Raw genomic sequence first — 22,123 nt, 5'->3', positions numbered from 1 at the left:
ATATATATGAAATCCAGTTTTTTACATCAAAATATTCCAAAACTTGGATGATTTAAGTACAAAATGGCTCAAAGCCCAGCTACAAGCACTCATATGGCCATGCCAGAACACCTGCCAAAAAGAGCCTATTGCTCTAGAAAAGCTAAAACAGCTCTAGCTACCCTCCGAAGAGGAACCAAAAACCACTCAGTTACACCAACAGTGTGCCGCTGCATATGAGCAGGAATCTCCCTCATAGGAAGGGGGGACACCCATAGTTAAACTCTCTAGGTTCCTCAGAACCTCGTGGAAACTATTGGCATTGCCCCCTCCAGCAAGTAGTTGGTCACCTCATCACACATAGCGAGGTTCACCTGCAGGTCGTACTAGTGCCACATTTTTGTTTAGCATAAAAGTTTCATGTCAGTTCTTACTTCACCTTTAAAAAACATTACATTTACATTCAAAAGTGAAAAAATACTTAAGTACTTTCAAAATTATTCTCACCTTGAGGACCCCACTTGGTCCCGGGTGGTAGCATCAAGTCTGGGTCGCCGGTAAAGTCCATGCCTTCATAGGCATAGTCATCAACAATCACAATTTAGCTACGGAGCCACTGGAAGAAGTCTTCATCAAAAAAGTGTCGGAGCGGTCCTCCTCCTGTGCGAGGATCGAGTGATGACTAGCGACCCTACCTTGGCTCCCTCAGATCAAAGGGACCTAAGCTCACTCGTGGGCGCATGAAAGGTACCCTCTCAAGGAAAAGTGAGACTATGATAGTACCATACCCAAAACTGTGTTGGGTACGAGTCTTGCATGCTGTCAATTCTGCCTTCAACTGGCGAAGCACTGCTTCACACCAATTGAACATATGTGGTTGGACACAGTCAACCGCAAGAAACAATTGAGCTTTTGTCACTACATGGGGACTTTTTGACCCCGCTAACCACACAATCAACTAGAAAACTTCCCTCATAGACTGAGATCAAATCCTCTCTATAGGGAGTCAGTTGCTGACTAGTCCACTCTCAGGGATGTAGTAGATCTGCACCAGCTCTGAGGTAGATCGTGGGTCTGACCTACCACTGTTGAGGTTTGCTTGTGCCCCATAGCATGACAAACTAGTCAAAAAGTAAATGTCATCCCGGTCAATCGTCAACACCTGATATCCAATCTTGAACACTTGCTTGTGTTCATTCCAGCGCTAGATGATCCATCTCAGTAAATCCTCCTATCCTGTCATCAGCTCTAGTTTTGCATACTTCAATAAACTGCAGTAGCACAATGCAAGTATGCATGCTGGATCATTTCGAATCAACAATTTCTCATTGTCATGGTCCCGTTCTCTCCATAGGTGAGTCATTTCAGCCTGAAACCTACACAAAATAACCCTAAAAACAATTAAAATGGGGCAAAATCACTTAAGGAATCCATGCATGAGGGTTTTAACTACGCTCTATAGCCCTAACGCTACCCCCAGTGCTGCACAGGGAGGATTAACGCCCTCCAGTGGCTCGTACAGAGTGTTTAACTCTCCCTACTAGCCATCTGGAGGGCATTAGTGTGCAAATAAGGCTCTAGGGCACCTCAGATCTGCAAAATTCCACCCATAAAATTGTTAAGAAAGGTTTAGTAAGGCATAGAGCAAGGTTTTAGCTCTCACCTGGGACTGACGGCATGTCGAATGGTTTCCCGGATCTCCTACAATGGTCCATGGAAAATCTGCTCCTCTTTAGCTCCAACAAGCTCTCACAAACTTCAAAATAGTGAAAATGATGCATGTGAAAGCTCAAAGCATCTCCTTATATAAATTTGAGAGACATGATTTTTTCAAAATCATTAAAGAGGAAGTATTCCATTCTCAATGATTTTTTATCATGCATGAACACAAATAATAGGATTTGCTGCTTTTTTATACTTTTTACCACTTTTGATGAAAGTACTTTCAGGAATGAAAAGCAGTAAAAGCTGCATGCAATTATTAATAGAGAACTTTTAGCGATATTTTATTTCTCTTTAAAAATATAAACATCTTCGAGTTTTCATCGTTAAGCTCATTAAATATTTGCAATGATGGTCAGAGCACTTTCTGTGATATTTTATTTCTCTTTAAAAGATATAAACATCTCCGAGTTTTCATCATTACGCTCATTAAATACATGCAACAATGCTCTGAGCAACTTTTTTTTGATCTTTTTGCAGCTCATAAACAGAAAAAGACCAAAGGAGAATTCTTTTTAGGCACTTTTTTCTTGCTCTTTAAACTGAAAAAATCTCGAGCTATGTCTTTATGCTCGTTAAACTTGCTAAAGATGACCCGAGCATTCTTTTAGGTAGTTTTCTTGGTCGTTAAAACTGAAAAATCTCGAGTTTTTTTATTACTAGGCTCATTAAAAATAGATGGCAGCAGCAACAACACTTTCTTTTTTTGGGACAGTTTCTCGCTCTTAAATAAAAAATCCGTGATTTTTTGCCCTCCTTCGAGCTCGTAAAACTATGAAGAAGGGATGAGCCATTATTTTCCCTCTTTTTCTTGCTCATTAAATTGAAAAATATACCCTGAGTTTTCTTCATATAACTCATTAAAATTTTTGATGAAGGTATTGAGTTTGTCATCGCGTGACTCATTAAAAATTCATGATGAAAAACAAGTTTAGTACGTCGCCTCATACTCGTAACAAAATGAGGTCGACATCTATTGGAAAAAGGTTTCTCTTTATCTGGGTTCAACAGATTAAAAGACGGAAAAATAACTGATTCGGGTATACTATTAACCTTTTGTCGCACCCGGTTAACAACTATGACAAAGGGACCACCATGGAGTCTCTCTTTACAATCTTTTTAGACTCTCTAAATATGAAAAGACCACTAAGTTGTCTAGTTTGGACTCTTTAAATTACACAGACAAGATATAGCGTCGTTCTTTTTACGATACTTTTCAGACTCTTAAAACATGAAAAAATCGACGAGTTTTCCTATCTAAACTCATTAAACTAATTAGATAGGGCAAAGAGTTGTTCTTTTTGCGATCCTTTTCAAACTCTTTAAACATGAAAAGATCGATGATTTTACCCGTCCGGACTCATTAAATTAATCAGATGGGGAAAGTGAACAAAAGCGTGGTTTGGCAGCAATCGTTCCCTTGAACATGGAACTCTGTTATAGACATATTTGGGCAATCAACCCAAATATTATATGTCGATAAACTACGGCTCTTTAACCTCTAAAAGTGTTGTTTCATACCCTAAAATATCATGGTCAACTGATTACATCATTCCCCAAAAGTTCCACCTGAAAAACCATCCAAAACTAGCCTAAACTAGACCATATTGAAAGCTCCATTGTCAGGGTGTAATGCATACTGAATTCTACACTAGCCAGGTGTGATGCATACTGAAGAGGCTTTCTGTGGGGTGCGATGAGTGAGAATGGACAAATGTCCGAGATAGTTTGCTAAGTGGATGCTCATGGAATCTTCTAGAAACTTCTTTTATGACACTTGCCTCTCTGAATTTGCCCAGGGATGAGTAAGAGATCCAAGAAATCTCCAAGTGGAACCAAAAAAAACAAGTGGAATGACAGTAATAAAAAACCCAAAGATGACTCACACCCTTGCATACATCTATAAATGGATCCCTCATCTAAGAGATCTAGAGGCTGGAATTTTGTAATTGGTAAGGAAGTGCTGATAGTTTGTATATGAGAAAGATCATTGTATTGTTGGGTGATATTGATTTTCATGAGGTGAAGAGGGCTTTGATGCTGGGAGGATGATGCTAGATCAGATAGCTAGGTTGTAATTCTCCCTTCTATTTAATAAATTTCTTTGAGTTTTCCTCCATACGATTATGTATTTTTGAATGTTGTTATTTGTGGATGCCATTGTATGTTCATTGTATTTCTGATTCTGCAATGCTTATGATATAATATATCAAGATGCTTTGATGGTGTTTTTGTTACTTTGTTTCTACAGATATTCTCTGAGCGGGATAAGTAGGAGAGGAGGTGCAAGCTCTTTCAAGGGGAAAGAGATCAAGTAAGGAGTTAAGTGGAAGATCCAAGTTGGTTCCTTTGCCTCTCTCTTATCTATCATACATAGAGGAAATCACAAATTGCTTTAAATTGTTTGTTTCTAGGGTAGCTGCCAATCTTAGAGGGCTAGTCGATCGAAAAGACACTAGTTTTCCCAAAAACACACTCCCTCAGATAAACCTTCATTTTGATGGCCTCTTAATATAAACCCTACCAACCTATGAGTTTTAGCCTATATACCTTGATGTAATTGCATCTTCGTATCCTAACACTCTGTAGTGTTCATGAGTCTAGTGTTGTCTGGTTAAAATCGTTGTCATGCCTTATATTGTTCAAGGGTCCCCATTTGTTTCCTCTATCAACCGATCATACATATCCTTTCATCATGCCCTGTATTGTTTAGAACCAAATGCTCAAAAGATTCCTCAAAAAACAAAATCATTCTTGTCTGGTTTCATGTCGAATGATGTAGTGCATGTCATTGCCTACCTTTCAACAGGTTTCTTCCTATCGACTTCAACACTCTATCTAGGAAGATAACCCACAAACACATTCAGTGCCTTCGTACTTGCAGACATTAGTGGCAGATTACCTTGTGTTTGATCACGGGTTTTCATTATTGTCTCCTGGTTAAGTGATTCTACGAGTGTTCGATGACAAAGAAATATTTCACACTCACTAGTTTGCACTCTGCATCTTGGAGACCATCACCATTATTGGTGGCCTTCCTCACATCTGTTAACAGTCTCCATTATTGACTAGTAATCAGATGATTTCGTGCATGTTCAACGTCAACACATCTTATCACATGTACCGATCTATGCTATTCGGTGAAGCAGAAATCAAGACCTTGAGTAGAGGCTTGCATCATTCAGCCTTGTTTCCTCTCCCAAGCTATGGATATTGTTCTTTGGAGACAGCTATTTCAGGATGATCTATTATGACACTAGATCCGCTCTGTGCTTATTGGTGTCCAGCATTGTTATATCTCAGAAGCGAAAATCACTCTGACATAGCTACTGAGCATGGGAATGCCCGACTCAAGACATGATTTTAACAGTTTGTATATATTTATCTGTGTTGTATCAGGTTTTCCTTACCGCCTGAAACTTCTCTCTATCTCTACAAAATTTTGACAAAAAATTACAGTTTTAGTAAAGTATTCCGACCATCGTCTCTGCCTCTGATCTCATACTTTAGGGGAATTTTTTATAGGACAAAATGACCTCGTCATCAACTCAGAGGTGAAAGACAGCATGACTGAAGCAAAGACCACAATTGCAAGCCTTGATTCCACACTAACACTCTCTGCACATTTCCAACTTGCTTTATAAAGCTTGTTACCAAGCATAGAGGAGCGTTAGTTACCCTACTAACTCAAGTTGTTAGACCAGGGGGAGCATTAGTGAACCTAAGGGAAGTTCAATGGGTCAAGCCAACAAATCTTCTCACAAATATCTAGATATTTATCCCTAAATTTGCTCAAGAAAAGCAAGGAAACTCTGAAAATCAAGATATTTGGAGAAATTCCAATTTGAGAATGAAGGCAAATGGGAAAAAGCTTGTAAACAGGGCAATTTCATGGCTTTTTCCCTAATGAACTCTAGGAGGATCTTGGCGACCCTATTTTGATTGCTACATAAGCAATGAGAGGGCCATTGTGAAAGGGGTCAAAGCATTTGGAAGGATAGCCCATTAAGCTGTTGTGAACTATCATATACTTGAAGAAGTGAGATGAAAGAGGGAGAGAGGGAGAGGAAGAAGGGGCAAAGGAAGGCTGATATAACAGATGGTTGTAATCACTCTTCCACTATAAATATAGAACTACAGTTGTGTTCCCTACTCCATAGTGTCGGTAATGTTGTTCATTGATTTGTTCATTCTGATGCTTATTGAGATGAGTAGTTAAGTTATACACTAATATATGTTTATTGTGCATTCTTACATTAGTTTTCAAGAGCGTATGTTGTGATTGGTTTGCTTTGTCCTTTGTGCAGGAATTGTCTTGGAGCCGGCCTTGAAGGAGTTCTTCTTGCCGCATAGAGATCTCCAAACAAATCTAGAAGGAACTAAAGTTGATCCTCCTTCCATAGCTTGTCAATTTATGTTTGATAGATGAACATGTGCATAACTTGATAGCTTCTGCAGATAATCTTACAGTCTATCGAAGGTCCCGGGAAGACCTTTAACGGTATATTTCATTCTCCATACACTGTGCATTTTACCCTATAGCAAACATATGTAGAAATAAATAAAAGATACATGGATAACTAAAAGAATGAGAATGAGAATGCCTATGGAGTTGCAGTTCGCATCTCCATTATCGTTGGGATGGACTTTGTTTTTTGGCTTCATGCAAGGATCCATTGATTACTTCCTACCATAATGTTTAATAAGAATTTATTTTCTATCTCTTTACTCACGACTTCTTGTGTTTTTAGGGACCACCCCAAATGTAGATTGATATCAGTAGCAGTAGCGGGCACCAAGGACATTAGAAAACCCCTCCTTGGCTCACGTTTTTTACTTTATTTTTATTTGAAAGGTGAGTAAATAAAAACCATGGACATTAGAAAATCCCTCTCCTGCTCACCTTTTTAACTTTATTTTCCTTTGAAAGCCGAGTAGATGGAAACTGGGGAGAATTTATTGCCAAGAAATATTTTGATATGTGCTTATGTTACAAATCCAACCACTTTTTTTTATGTTTTTTTTAAGTTTTGGTATGTGTTTATTTTACAAACCTAAACACACTTTCAAGTTTTATTTTTTAGGAAAATATTATTTACTAGGTTCTCTTCACATATATCTTCATTCATCATCTTGAAGTTTCCATGTATAATTAAATTGACTAACATAAATGCCTAATTCATATTATTTTAGTACTTGTTAGGTAGTCATATTCTTGTTCCTAGAATAAATTAGTCATTCATGTTAGTCATTTTTATTTTTATTACTTATTACTTAGTCATATATTTTAACTTGAGACTAAATTAGTCATTTATGCTAGTCATTTTTAGTTGGGTCACTTAAGATTCCGCATTTTTGGTAGAAATTCATTTGGAAACATTGTGGTGACTAACATTTTTAGTCACCTAGTCACTAATTTATCATTTTCTACTAATGAACACAACTACAACATATCTCTCCATAGATCAACTAGCCACAACCCCTTTCAGGTGGGGTTGGGATTCCAGACACTATGTCCCATTGAAGTGGCCATACCATTTTCGGATACTCAAGAAAAATAGTCTCATGTCCAGTCTGAAACTGTCAAGGTTAAAAGCTTCATTTGTCACATTCAACACATCCACCAGCAAGTCCATAACGGATTGGATAGAGCCAATGCTAAGTACAAGCAGCGTCGTGATCAACATCGAGTTCCACACAAGTTCCAGGTGGGCAACAAAGTTTGGTTACATTTGCAAAAGGAGCACCTTGTTAGGACCCACCGCAAGCTTCACCCACTCTTATATGGGCCTTACACCATCACTAAGGCTATAGGGGACAATGTTGTCAAGCTCAACATTCAACCATTCCTTGGCTTGCACCTAATGTTCAATGTGGACCATCTTCAACCATACTTTCCACCATTACTAGACACATTAGACATTGCAAAACAACTCACACTCTTGTCGCTACTACAACACCCTCCAAAATTTTGGCTTACACTCAATTTCAAAGCCTTCCTTGGTCTTTCACATTGTTGTCACAAACACCAAAACTCATTTCACATACTTTCTTGAAGCAGCTTTCTCCCCTTTGCAAGTTCGGTAAATTATTGTCTTTTCGCATGATTGGTTGTTATACAACGTGTAGAAGCTTGTTATGATGGTTTCAAGGGCCTATATTTGTGTATATGACTTGTTTTAATTATGTAAACATTTGTCAAACTTGTCACAAAGTTGTCACATTGAGGGAAATATGTTGTTAACATGCTATGGATTATCTATGTTATGTGTTGTCAAATTTTTTCAAGTGTGTGATCATAATCAATTCATATCACTATTCACAACAGTCTCTTCAGTCTCACACAGCGAAATTTTAAAAAATTCCTGAAAACTTAGCCTCATCTAGCCCTCCAGAATTGCACATTTCACAAACTTAGTGCTGAAGCCCAAAACTGCACATTTCGGAACATAAGTTCTCAAGCCTAGAACTGCAAATTTTGGATGTCAGTGCTCAAGACCAAAACTGTGCATTTCACAACTTCAGTTCTCAAGTCGAGAACTGTGCATTTGACAAGTTTCAATGCTCAAGCTGAGAGTTGTACATTCCACAACTTCAGTGCTCAAGCACAGAACTATGCATTTCATAACTTTAGTGCTCACCCCCAAAACTACACATTTTGCAACTTCAGTTCTCAAGCTTGACCTTGCCTCCCAGAATTATGCAACTCATTCTCCCATCCTAGCCGTAACTGTGCACTGTGTAATCACAAGCAACAAGCTCATTCCTTGAGCTTCTAAACTACACAATTGCACAATAGTCCAACCTACCTTGTCTCATGACACTGCAAAGTGTGTTCACTCAGTGTCTATCCCCTCAGTCTACCTCACTGGCTCCCATAACTGTGCAATTTTCTCCCTTAGTCCAACCTGAATTACGAACTATGCAGTATCAAGGTTGAAGCTTGAACCCTAGCTCTTGAACTACACAATTGTGCAGTCACCTAGGCTCATCTCTCCTCCATATCTACGCAATAGGATGATCTAGTGCCTGTCCCCTTTTCCTATCATCCTAAGCTACTTGTCTATGCAATTTTCTTCCTCTACCTAACCTGAACTAAAAATTGCATGATATCAAGGCTCAAGCTTAACCTCTAACTATTTGAGCTAAATAATTACATAGTTACTAAGCCACTTTTCCATTTTGTCACCCGATTCTGGCTCAGTTAGTGGACCAATTTGCATTATCTTAGACTAGGGGTTTATCATACTGATGTCATCTTGTTATGAGTGAATTGCATATACAAGAATTCTATCATGCTTTAGCAAGATGATGAAGAAGGAGATGAAGGAGGGAAACATTATAAAAGACACTCTTGTAACTGAACATGCAAGTTGATCAAACACAAGAAAGCAAAGAGACATTCGTTTGCGATCACAACTCAAGACTTAAGAATATTGAAGATTCCTTATCACTAAGTCATACAGAGGTTAAAGGAAGAACATTCTCAAGCAGAAACTTACCACACAACAGAAAAAGTGGATTGACACTGCCACATCATCAAGTAGTACATGTCAGCAGTGTCATGTAATTTCATGTCATGAGTTCTCATATGCCACACCATCATTGTGGATCATGTAAATGGTATTCAAAATGTATTGTAAAGTGGAATTCCAAAGGACACACATGGAATATAGATAGTCATGTAAGTTGGAAAGTCATAGGAAGTCAAACTGTCATGAGGGTAATCAAAGAGTCACAAGGAACGGGAAGCATCACCCCTTGTTTATATATACTTCCTCATTGTATGAGCAAAGAATTTTTGGCCTTGGCTCCTCCCGCAAGGCATTAGAGAGAAATCAATTCTTTTGAGGAGTGAGTGGCTCCATCGCTCCACTATTGGAGTTAGTGATGTTCATTGTATACATGTGTCTTTGAATTTCTATTTAATAATAGAAGCCTTTAAGGCCAACACATTCTTCAAGAATGGATTATGGATATTTGAAAGACTATTCTATGAATGTTTTTAATTCATGTTTGCTTTTATCTATCCTAAAGTAGTTAAACTATTTCGGCTATTTTGGTACTTATCATATTGAGAATGTGTTGTAATTTCTATTATTGTTGTCACAACCTCGTGGACTATTTCATTGGATATTAGACAAATAGTCCTCCTTATATTGGTTTCAATGACCATCACATCTCTGTGTACTATTCCACTTGATGTTGCACGGACCCTTATTGTTCATATGTGTCTCTACTAAGGTGGTACTACTACCTCTCTTTTATAGGCACACTTTATCCTCCCCTCCACAGTGAAATAATTTTGACACATATATGGTCAAACACTCACCAGGAACACCCCCCTTGCTTTTCAAAGGCATCATGCATTCCTCTCTCTTGATGACAGTTACAACCAAGGCATATCCATAAGAATACATGGAAATTAGGATGATATTCCGGTTGGGGCTCCTAGTCCAAACAATGTGAGGTATATTTGGGACTTGACATCGGTGAGACCCCTTGGTTGACGTATTTCTAGCACCATCAACAATGGCACTAGAAGGATGGACATATTGGAAAGCTGAGACCATTGAATATGGTTTGGATATCTTATTTAAAATGGCTCATACTCAAATCTTACTCTTGGGGTGTTTCTCAAAATTTTTCCCTTCATCAATTTTCAATCCTCAATGAGCCTCTCTATCACTTATCCGAGTTAACATTTGATGGTGAGGATGGGACATCGATAACCAAGCACATTTATGATTTTCTTAAATTTTATGAATCCTATGAAATCAATGATGAAGAGTTTGCTTGTGTGCTTATCTTCCTCACCCTTGAAGGTCGTGTTATCGAATGGTTCCATACCTTACCACTTGCTTCCATCTATTCCCTTCATCATTTCCTTGGGGAGCTTCTTCAAGCCTTTGATAGGTATAGTTACCGAGATGTTTGTAAAACAATCAATCTCTTAATAATGAATCCTATTGAATCAAATGAGGATTTTTTTGATCGATTCCTTCACCTTTGTTGTGAAATTTCTGAAGAAGACATGAATCATGATTTTTTGAAACAAGAGTTTGAGCATTTGGTTCTTATCTCTTTACACGGGGAATCTAAACCCCTTGATTTCCTTACTTCCCCAATTCTTATGAATCATGAGACACCTCTAAATTCAGAGGAGGAATTTACTGCTCCTTTTGTTCTTTATTCTCCTCCTTTTCAAATTATGATGAAGGTTCCTCTGTACGATGGTAATAAAGTATAAAAATCCTCAAATCAAATTCATAATCCATCTTCTCATTCTTCTTTTGTTTCTCATAACTCATACTTAATGGAGGAAATTCTAGATTGGCTCTTGAGGCCTATAATGAAGACTAGCTCCTCCATTCCAGAAGAAGATGATGATAATTTTAGTCTTGAATCTGATCTAGATTTTTGTGATCCTCTATCATCTACATGCCATGAATCTTTGTACTATGATCCACTTGATCAATTTTCTCCACTAGCTAGTCTTTCACACTCTCTTTATTTTCATGTTGCTGGTTCAAATTGCGATAAGTTACAAGGAAGTCACTTTACACATGAAAAGGAGCAGGAATGTGAATATGCATTCAATATTTCTTCTATTTTGAAAAATCCTTCATGTGAAGACGATGTGCTTCCATTTTTGTATGATCTTCAATTTGCTAATCTCGGTAGTGAATCAAATGTAATTAATTCTTTCAATCAATCTGTAGCCTTAGGAAACAATCATTCTGATGATGATGACTCTATCAATGTATCTGATCATGAATACCCAAGTGTATCAGCCAATATTTTGGTTTCACATGAATATTTTACCTTACATCTAGAATCTGATTCGGTCAAAGAATATGTTATTATCGAAACTTCCTCTTCATCTCACTATCCCTTGTGCTCTACCGTTTGCGATGCATCTAATTGAAACAAAGATACTCTATGCTCTTTAAGTTCTTTATCCAATAAGTTATCTGCTCAATTGACACAAGACAATGAGATTATCCATGATACAAATGAAAACAATCAAATCATTGAGTACTCTTTCCACCCCTCATTATCTCTTCTCTTGCATGAAGACAACTCTTCAAATAAAATTGCTCATGAAATTTCCCCAATTCATTCATCTTCAAATTTGTGATCAAAAGAACCTTTTGACTTGAGTAATCTGGTTGTTGAAGTTAAAAAATCCAGTGAAATCAGTGACAAAGATGGATTCCATTCGGTGAGCATTGGCTTGATTGAAACCAGTGGTAGCAGTTATCCTCAAACCATGAATGATTTGGTTCAATCTTCAAAATGCGATTTTATAATCCTAAAAAGTTCTAGGACCTACCAGGGAGTTGAGACACTTCAACTTCCATTAGCATTTATGTTAGGATCTCACAACTCTGGTAAGTGCCCCGAACTAAACCTAATATAATTTCTCCCGCACAACGATTTTCTCTCAATGGTTTCACTTGATGTAAATTTATTTTTGAAAAATGTTTTGTATTTCATGTATGATCTTTCAAATTTTCAAGATTTTACTTCTGACCGGATTCAAGAATTTTTTTTCCAGTTTATTCATCTTCATGAAAATCTCTTGCATCAAACTTGGATTTGGAATGTGTATCTCTCATAGAGTCATGGAAGTGCAAAGTTGATCATTTCAAAGACTATATTTTGCTGAAGGAATTATGCCTATCAGATTCATCTCTTAATAGTCAGCTCCCAATTTTTCTTGTGAATGTTACATTGCAAATCTTCCCCTTCATTGCACCTATAATACTCTTGAGAAATAATGAATGCATGAGTTATCACACAAATAAAGTTCTTCTCCTTTCACCTTGTCCTGAATCATCTCATGTATTTTTTGTGCTGCCATCTGTTTTAAGTTCTTTTCATGATTATGATGCTTTCACAGTTTGTCACCAATTACAGGAAAATGGTTTGGCACATTTGGCTTGCGAGAAACTTGGCTTCATTGTTCAAAGCATTCGTAGAACTATTCAAATTGATTTATCTTCCTTATTACAAACTGGGAATCTGATTCTTTAATCAGCTCATCTAATCATTATTTTGTCTTTGATGACTATCATTCATGTTATCATTTTTCCACCAATACATCAAATGGTAATTGTTTTGCATCCTTTGATCTTCATCATTCAACATCTCACTATTCGTATTTTTATAGGGTGATTAACTCACTTCAATATCCATTAATGGTTATTTCAAGTTCTCATTGTCTCGACATGACTATTGAATATGATAAGATCTTTTTTCCCTCACAAGATTCTCATTATAATACCATGCATCTAATTGAAAATCCATATTTTCAAATATTTCAAGGTTTTCAAGAGGATCATCATGAATTTCATGATCCAATCGCTGAATGATTGGAGCAATCTTACTCGAAAAGCTCCATTGCAATAAATAGGATTTGGCCTTTTCTCATGCTTGCTAAGGACGATGAAACATAAGAAGGTGAATTCACAAGAGATCTTTGAGGTTTGTTCGATTATGGTTTGCATAGAAGAGGAAATAATGTGAATTGAATGAGGGTAGTGGTTGTGACCCATCTTTCTTCCCACAGGTAAGACCTTCAAATTTTTGTGAAAATTATTTAAGCTCTCATATTTTCTCTTGCACATTGCTTATATCTATTTTAATTGATCATATCTTTGTTTTTGCAGGTTGAGAACGATTATAGTGGCTACATTGGAAATTCTATTATACGTGACCCCGACCTTGTAGTTTTTAGGTTAGGAGTAGGATTATATGCATCTTAGTTTTCCTTCCCTTACACCCATCCAGTGTTGTTCTCTTTAGTCTCTCTGGTATTTTATTGCTTTTATCTTGCATTATGCTTTTGTGTGTTTATTTTTGAGTAGCTTGGGAGGTACTCCAAGCCCTAGGGTTTGAGAATTGGAGGGAAAAGTGCCACAAGAGCCCCTTGTGGGCTTGGAACCTAAGCATGGGATTTTCTACCCATCGTGATTTGGGGAAATTCCATGGATTAATTTGGACATGTGATGGGATGAGATGATAGAGGGCAGAAAGGAGAAGCAAATGCTTCAAGAATCGTCGAATTTCGAGTTGTCCTTAGTGGGATATGAAGTTTTGAAGATTATGATTGGGTTTGCACACGAGGAGTCTAGGTCGGCTTGATGTTAAGAAGGCATGTTACAGTTGTAAAAGCCCCATGATGACATTTTAAGGAACCCTTTATATGTGTATATATAGGAGGTGAGATGATTCATTTTACTCATCCATTGGTGCATCACAAGAGCTCATCAAAGGAGCCCAAGGAAATCGACCAAGGGAGAGAGGTAACTTTGTGGAAGCCGAAACAATGATGATAGTGAAGTGAGGGAGTTAGGTCTGTTTCAGGGATAAATTGAGGAAAATGAGTTGTTGTTAAAGGGCTAAGGAGCTGGGCTTAAAGGCTGAGTTGAAGAAGGGTGAATGTAGGTCTGTTTGAGGCATCAAAGAGGTACAGGAAGTATGTTTTCAGGTGGGTTGTAGGTTCCAACAGGGACTTTGGTAGGCTACATGCATAACCACTTCAAAACAAGGGTAGTGTGGGATGTTTTGGGGCGAAAAAGTTCCCAAAACAGCAACACTCTATTGGAGCACCCTTCCTTGATAAGGCCATAGTAAATTAAGGGTTTTTAAAGTGATGGATTAAGGGTTGTTGCAGCATGCAAGTGACCTAACCAAGGAAAACAATGATAACAAACATGGAGCAACATTTTTGCCTTGTGTTGGGTCATTACTTTGACTAGAAACTTGTGGTAGCCAATTGTTGGGGTTGTCCTGGGTGTGAAGAAAACCCAACTAGGAGTAGATATTGTAGTGATTGGATATGGGTGCCATTGTTTTAGTGGAGGGCAACGCATTGGCTAACTAAAGTAGCATTAGACAGGCTATCTTGAAGTGACAAAGAATATTTGAAGGTTGGGTGAAGGTTGTTGCCTAATGTGCAACACTTTGATGGAAAAAAATGACTTCTAGATTGGTAGATTAGAGCTCAAGGATTGGCGAACCTAGAGAACAAATTGGATCAGCTCGTGTACATGCAACATAAATGACTTGAAACAATGTTAGGGGGCAGCCCTCCTAGAGACTCAATGTGTTGTCCATTAAAGGAATAAGGGGCAACTAGAGAGCAGTATGGAAGGGAAGGGCCGACAGGACAAGTTACGACATAGACGATGCAATGAAGATTGTCATTGTATCTTTTATTCCATAGATTGTTGTATTATTTATATTTGGTTTAATACAACGAATATTGGGTTATACATTATTATACAATTTTGTTAAAAATTATGTATAATTATGCATATGTGATTTACTGCTTTATATTTTCCACTGTGAAAAGTAGTTCTTCTTGAGATTCTTGGTTTGGTAGTGTCAGATGTTTTAAGATTCTAACCTAGACCCAAGGTCATGGAACTTCAACATGGTATCAAACCATGTTTGAGCTACTTTTGGAGTCAGTTAACTAGAGTTGTGCATAACGAAGTGCAACTTAAGAGAGAGTTGGTCACATTGTAGGTGAAAGGCTCACTACAATGTCGAAGTTGTAGGCTAGTATCCAATATGAGGAAATGTTGGAGGGGTTATCCAACTATATTCCACTGAAGGAAAGGATCAAGTTGGTCTTGCAAGTCAATAGGATATGGGAGTTCACCAAGAAAGCCATAAAAAATCCATCTGACCCAAAGGAGCTGGAAGTGTACGAGGATTTGGATACATGGGTGAGATTGACCATCCTAGATGATGTGAAGGATAGCCTAATACCGCATTTTTCCGGGAAGAATACCGCACATGATATGTGGATGGATCTTCAGAATTTGTTCCAAAATAGGAATGAAAATCAGGTACAAGTCTTAGACGATAAGCTGAAGTCCACTGAGATGATAAAGGGTGAAGGAGTGACTTCGTATCTGATGAGATTGTCTCAGGTCAAATATGAGGTTGTTGCCATCGATATTATTATTTTAGATAATGATATGGTGACGATTTCCTTGAAAGGGTTCACCAAGGAATGGAAGCCCTTCATCAAAGGGATCATTGCTAGAGAGAAGCTTCCAGACTGGAATAGGATATGGGACAAATTAATTCAGGAAGAGTTGCGAGACAAGGATCTTCATCCAAAGAAGAGGGATTTAGAGGATGAGATGGAACTTGCAGCATGAATGAAGGGTAAGCAGAAGAAGGACATGAGTAAATTCAAGTGTTTCAACTATGCCTAGGTGGGTCACTTTTCGTCAAGATGTCTGATGAAGAAGAAGGAATATGATGAGAAGAATAAATGAAAGAAGGTCACCGGTGTTGCCACTTCTGATGAGATAAAAGCTCTCACTAGGGGGTTGGAGGAGGAGGACTTTGCTATGATCTCTAATTTCTCGCAGGGTACTATCGATGAGGATGGATGGTACGTAGATAATGGTTCATCGAAGCATATGAAAGCGTCATAGGAGGTTTTTGAGGCTCTATTTGAATGGGACTCCATGTTGCACACGGTGTTGGGAAATAAGAGTTAGAAGGAGATCCGAGGATCAAGAGTTATGCCATTCAGGATGGAGACAAGATGTGTGAAGAAGGTCCATGATGTATTATTTTTACTAGGACTCAGATATAGCGTGATTTAAGTATCAGTGATCAAGAAGAATGGGTTTGAGGTCTTGTTCTAGGATGGGAAGGAAAGACTCAGAACTAAAGGCTCTGGCTCCAATGTGATTGTTCTTGGAGTTAGAGTGCATGGTCTATAGATGCTAATGAAAAAGCCTATGGATCATGGGAAGAAGTAGGTGGAGTTGGTGCAGGTTCCAGAGAAGCAGTTGTAGGTGTATTCTTAAGAGGTATAGCTATAGGTTCCCGAGAAGAAGGTCCAGATTCAAGAGGGTCAAAGGGAGTCGAGTTCTAGTGGGAGATTACAGATTCAAATGGAGACTTTGCAGCCCAAGAAGAGTGCATGGTCAGTGGGAAGCAAGGTTGCTTCCACGTCTGGAAAGAAGGAATCATGGAGGGATTATAAAGTGATACAGGAGAAGAAGAAGAAGTAAGATACTTCTAGTGATAATGAGACTTCCGAGAGAGGCATAGTTCATGTTTCAGGGATTTCTGTAGTGGTGAGTGCCAAGAGTTGGGCGATTGTTGCGAGTAGTGATGATGATGATGAGTTACTTCCTAGTGTTGTAAGTACCTCCCTCACTAAGAGGGAGTGTTGATTTTTGAGTAGCTTAGGAGGTACTCCAAGCCCCAGAGTTTGGGGATTGGAGGGAAAAGTGCAACAAAAGTCACTTGTGGGCTTGGAACACAATAATGGGGTTTTACACCCATTGTTATTTTGGGTAATTCCATGGATCACTTTGGACATGTGATGGTATGAGATGATAGAGGGTAATAAGGAGAATCCAATTCTTCAAGAATCATCGAATTCTGAGTTGTCCGTAGTGAGATACGAATTATTGAAGTTTATGGTTGGGTTTGCACATGAGGAGTCTAGGTTGGTTTGGTGTTAAGAAGGCATGTGACAGTTGTACAAGCCCCATGATGATGTTTTAAGGAGCCATTTCTATGCATATATAGGAGGTTCGATGAGTAATTTTACTCATCCATTGGTGCATCACAAGAGCTCATTAAAGGAGCCCAAGGAACTTGGCTAAGGGAGAGAGGTAACTCTGTGGAAGCTATAGAAGGCTAGGGAAGTGAGGGAGTTAAGGTCTGTTTCAACGATAAATTGAGGAAACTGAGTTGGTATTAGAGAGCCAAGGATTTGAGCTTGAAGGATGAATTGAAGAAGGGTGAACACTGGTCTATTTGAGGCAACAAAGAGGTAAGGGAAGAATGTTTTAAGGTGGGTTATAGGTGCGAACAGGAACTATGGTAGGAAGCGGGCCTAACCACTTCAAAACAAGGAAAACATGTGATGTTTTGGGGCTGAAAAGTTACCAGAACAACAACACTCTATTGGAGGACCCTTACTTGATAAAGCCAATGTAAATTAAGGGTTGTTCATGTGGCAGATTAAGGGTTGTTGCAGTGTACAATTTCCCTAACCAGGGACAACAACGATAACAAAATTGGAGCAACATTTTTGTCTTGTGTTGGGTCATTGCTTCGACTAGTTTTGGATCAATTTGACTAGCATCCTATGGGAGAAAATTATTGGGGTTGTCTTGGGTGTGAAGAAACCCCAAATAGGAGAAGATATTGTAGTGATTGGATTGGATGTTGCTTGTCTGGTGGAGGGCAGGGTTTTGGCTACCCAAAGCATCCCTAGACTAGCTATCTTGAAGTGACAAAGAAGAGTTGAAGGTTGGGTGAAGGTTGTTGCCTAATGTGCAACACTTTGATGGACGAAAGTGGCTACTAGATTGGCATATTGGAGCTCAAGGATTGGCCAGCCTAGAGAGAATATTGGATCAACCTGTGTACATGCAACATAAGTGACTTGAAACAATGTTAGTGGGTAGGCCTCCTGGAGACTCTATGTGTTGTCCATTGGAGGAATAAGGGGTGGCTAGAGAGGAGTATGGAAGGGAAGGGCCGACAGGACAAGGCACGACATAGAAAATGCAATGAAGATTGTCATTGTATCATTTATTCCATAGGTTGTCGTATGATTCATATTTGGTTTAATATAATGAAGATTTGGTTATACATTATTGTACAATTTTGTTAAAAATTGTGTATACTTGTGCATATGTGATTTACTGGTTTATATTTTCCACTGTGCAAAGTAGTTCTTGTTGAGATTCTTGGTTTGGGAGTGTCAAAGATTTTAAGATTCTAACCTAGACCCAAGGTCATGGAAATTTAACGTGGTTTAGCTTCTTTTTCTTGTCTTCTGGTCTTGTTTGCTTATTGTGTGTTGTCTTTCCTTTCTTTTGGTTTATTTTGTTTCGTTTGTTGCCCCCTTTTTTTTCATCATGTGAATAAGTGTTGTTCATGGACCTAATTTGGCTTCTTAATATTTGTGTGGTTGAAGTCTAAGGAGTCCTGTGATAGTTCAACATTTGGCTAACCTCTAGTCCATGTTCCTTGTCTCAGTTACATCTTTTGGTCGATGAAGTTTCGACAAAAAATATGATCCATCCATAAGGAGAGTTTTGGTACAACCATGAACCTATGTCTACTTAGGAAACCATATGCCTACAATTGGTTCTTTGTTTTAGAGTTTTCATGCTTATCCAATTAGTATAAGAGGAGAAAGGGTTCCTATATAGAGAGGCGAAGCAAGCAAATCCACAGGGGTACTTTCCAGGCTCGCTGGTAGTGGAGCAATGTTTGTGTTCCTGCGTGACTCCATCGGGGTAATTTCCAGGCCTGCTAGTAGTAGAGAAACATTAGAGATGAAAAATTATACTCTAAAAATATTAATCTCGTGAGCTGCACTACCCTTCACAACTCAAAACATTGTGATATCGTTGAATCGTATGTTGTGTTCAACCGAGAAGGCATAAAGGGGATTGTTTCTATTCATGGGGTAAGTGGGGAGAGCAAAGTAATTAGCACAATGAATCAATACTCCCTAAAGAACCAAGACCCTCCACAAGAGAGGTTAACTGAGATAGAGAGGCTGGAATTCTACCAGTGTGTTGCCAAGTGTTGTAGTTGTTCAACACCCTCCAAAAGTTTGGCTTACACTCAATTTTAGATCCTTCCTTGATCTTGAACATTATTATCGCAAACACCGAAACTCATTTCATGTACTTTATTGAAGTTTTTTTCTTCCCTTTTGTAAGTTGGGTAATTTGTTATCTTTTCACATGATTGGTTGTCACACAATGTGTAGAAGCCTATTATGATAATTTCAATGACCAATATTTGTGTATATGATTTTCTCTAATTATGTAAACATTTGTCGCACTCATTCCCAAAGTTTTAAGCACTATCACACAAGTGTTTTCATGGTCGTCACAAAGTGTATTTGTAATGTCGCACTTGTCGCAAAGTTGTTTCATTAAGGGAAATATCTTGTTAAAAATTTCCAAATTATCTATGTTGTTGTGTCATCAAATTGTTTCAACTATGTGATCACAGTCAAGTTTTATCACTATTCACAACAATCTCTTTAGTCCTACACTTAGCCAAATTTTGAAAAATTCTCGGCAACTTACCCTCATCCAACCCTCCATAATTGCGTATTTCACCACCTCAGTGCTCAAGCCTATAACTATGCATTTCACACCTTCAGTGCTCAAGCCCAAAACTGCGCATTTCAGAACTCCAATGCTCTAGCCTGGTACTGCGTATTTCATACTTTAGTGTTGAAGCCCATAACTGCACATTTCACAACTTCAGTGCTCAAGCCCATAACTATGCATTTCACAACTTCAGTGCTCAACCCCATAACTGCGCATTTTCCAAATTTAGTGCTAAAGCCCAAAACAATGCATTTCACAACTTTAGTGGTCAAGCCCAATCTTCCCTCCTAGAATTGTGGAATTTATTCTCCCAACCTGGTTGTAACTACAAATTGTGCAATCACAAGCCGCAAGCTCATTCCCTGATTTTCTGAACTACGCAGATGTGAAAAATCCCAACCTCCCTTGTCTCCTTGAATTGCACAGTGTTTTCACTCAGTGTCCATCTCCTCATCCTACCTCACTGGCTCACAGAATTGCACATTTTTCTCCCTTAGTCCAACCTGAACTACGCACTGTACAGTATCAAGGTTGAAGCCTCAACCTTGAGCTCTTGAACTATGCAATTGTGAAGTCAGGCTCATCTATCCTCCAGAATTATGCAATAGGATGATCCAATGCTTGTCCCCTCATCCTATCATCCTGAGACCTAGACTCCACATTTTTCTTCCTTAGCCCAGCCATAACTATGCATTGCATAGTCTCAAGGCTCAAGCTTCACCCATGACTACCTGAGCTACTCAATGTGCAGTTACTGAGCCTCTTTCCCCATCTGTCACCCGATTCTGGCTCAGTCAATGGATCAATGTGCACCATCTTAGACTAGGGGTTTATTAGATTGATGTCGTATTGTCACTAGTGAATTGCAGATAAAGGAAATCTATCATGCTATAGCAAGATGATGAAGAAAGAGATGAAGGAGGGAAACATGCTGGAAGACACTCTTGTAGCTGAACATGCAAGTTGGTCAATCACAAGAAAGAAAAGTGACATTAGTTTGTGATTGCAACTCAAGACGAGATCATTGAGAATTCCTTATCACCAAGTAACTCAAGACCTAAGATCATTGAAGATTCATTATCACCAAGTCATACAAAGGTGAAAGGAAGAGAATTCTCAAGGAGACATGCAACACAAAAAAACACCAGTGGCTTGAAACTACCACATCATTACGGAGACCATGTCAATTGTGTCTTGTCATGAGTTTCCATATGCCACATCATTATTGTGGATCATGTAAATGGTATTCCAAATGTATTGTAAAGTGGAAGTCCAAAGGACACACTTGGAATATAAAGATTCATCTAAGTTGGAAAGTCATAGGAAGTCAAACAGTCATGAGGGTAATGAAACAATCACAAGGAAGGGGAAGAATCACCCCATGGTTATATATATACTCCCTCATTGTATGAGAAAAGGATTTTTCACCTTGGCTCCTCCTACAAGAAATTAGAGAAACATATTGGTTATTTTGAGGAGCAAGGAGTGGCTCCAATGCTCCACTATTGGAGCTAGTTGTTGGGACGAGAAAAAGGTATGATTTCTCTTCATTTAATGCTTCATTTATCATTCATCCTTATAATATTATCTCCGTTTATAGAATAAAATGAGTAAGATATCAGTCAAAGTTGGAAGAAAATATTTGGTGATAGAATAGGTGAATTTAGTATGAAAAACTGATTCTTTGCTATCTTTGTATGTAGAGATGCAATTGGGAAAAATTTGTTCAGTTGGTAGGACAACACGAGGCCATAAAGGGAAAAGCCACGACATCTGGGGCAGACAAGGAAGCGGAAGATCAGTTCGAATACTCCTGTTTTATCATATGACCAAATTTTATATTGCAAAATCCTCAGGATCTCTTGATCCCGAGGATTCACTTCTATCCAAGTTTCTCTTTTATGTTCTATAAGGCCAAAAGGCAACTAGATACTAGTGGAGACTTTTAATAAGTAATTATTCCTTTTGGAGCAAAAACTTTGTTAATTCAGTGACTCTCTCAGTTGTTACTTTGATTTTAATGAAAGAAGGTTGCGCTTGATACAACTCCATATTGTGGGTTTTTATTAAGCAAAGGCTTCTGGCGACTCTGGGCCCAATCACAAGAAGTTCCACTACTCCTTTGTGTTATAGTTTACATTCAGTCTTTGTAATTGGTTTAATGTTTAGTTCTTTTATTTATCTTGAAGATTTGCGACATAGATTTATACCACTATTCATTTAGATTTATATTGAAGCTGCGAGATAGACTTAAGTAAGCACCTTGATTAGAATGAGTGAAT

This window comes from Pinus tabuliformis, chromosome X (assembly GCF_031772625.1).
Source record: "Pinus tabuliformis cultivar Carrire ecotype Pingquan chromosome X, CPIR1, whole genome shotgun sequence".
In the NCBI taxonomy this organism is placed as follows: domain Eukaryota; kingdom Viridiplantae; phylum Streptophyta; class Pinopsida; order Pinales; family Pinaceae; genus Pinus; species Pinus tabuliformis.
This window is presented reverse-complemented; position numbering follows the sequence as displayed.